The sequence below is a fragment of the Propithecus coquereli genome, unplaced genomic scaffold (genome assembly GCF_000956105.1).
Source record: "Propithecus coquereli isolate 6110/MARCELLA unplaced genomic scaffold, Pcoq_1.0 Scaffold322, whole genome shotgun sequence".
NCBI classification, from domain to species: Eukaryota; Metazoa; Chordata; class Mammalia; order Primates; family Indriidae; genus Propithecus; species Propithecus coquereli.
In genome coordinates this window covers 762,121-762,869 of record NW_012148864.1, presented here as the reverse complement: position 1 = coordinate 762,869, position 749 = coordinate 762,121, and the positions used below count along the sequence as shown (strand labels likewise).

The 749-nt window shown below is 35.1% G+C and overlaps 1 protein-coding gene across 1 annotated transcript in view; it reads left to right on the top strand.

Annotated features, from left to right (window-relative positions):
• Positions 1-749, top strand: part of ITK (IL2-inducible T-cell kinase) — a 101,649-nt gene that overhangs the window by 94,079 nt on the left and 6,821 nt on the right. The window lies entirely within an intron of this gene.

Genomic DNA, 749 nt, shown 5'->3' with positions numbered 1-749 from the left:
ACGCCGTACCCACCTGGACGGCTCAGTTACCCCGTGCTTGGGTCGCAGGGTGTGCCTTGAGCACATCAGCATGAGTCTTAGATGGCTTTGGACAAGTTAGAAAATTGTAAATTTCAGCCAACGTGGAAAGTTGCCGAAATAGTTAATAAAAATTCTGATCATGGAAGGACAACAAGGTAGAAAGCAAAAACTAATAAAACACTTGGATTTTGTCTAAGCTTTACCATTTCTTTAATATTGGACAATTCTCTGAACTTCCTTTTTCTTTCCAGTAAGAGAATTAAATAATGCTTGGTCTGTAAGGTCATAGAGCTTTTATAATTAGAAACACAGAAACAAACAATAAAGACATCCGCAAGGGCACAAAATAAATTGTGTCCACTTCATAAGGATTAACCACTATAAGAATAATGATGGCTGACATTCGGTTAGCATTTATTTTTTCTCTTTTAACTTTTATTGATTTTTTTTAAATTAATAGGCTTTATTTCTTAGAAGTTTCAGATTTATAGAAAAATTGAGCAAAAAGTACAGAATTCCCATATACCCTCCTCTCCTGTACACAGTTTCCCATTTATTAACATTTTGCATGAGTGTGGTACATTTGTTATAATTAAGGAACCTCTATCAATACATTAGTATTAACTAAAGTCCGTAGGTTACATTGAGGTTCACTCCTTGGGCTGTAGAGTTCTATGGGCTTTGACAAACATAGAATGCCATGTATCTGCCCTTATAGCATAGAATAT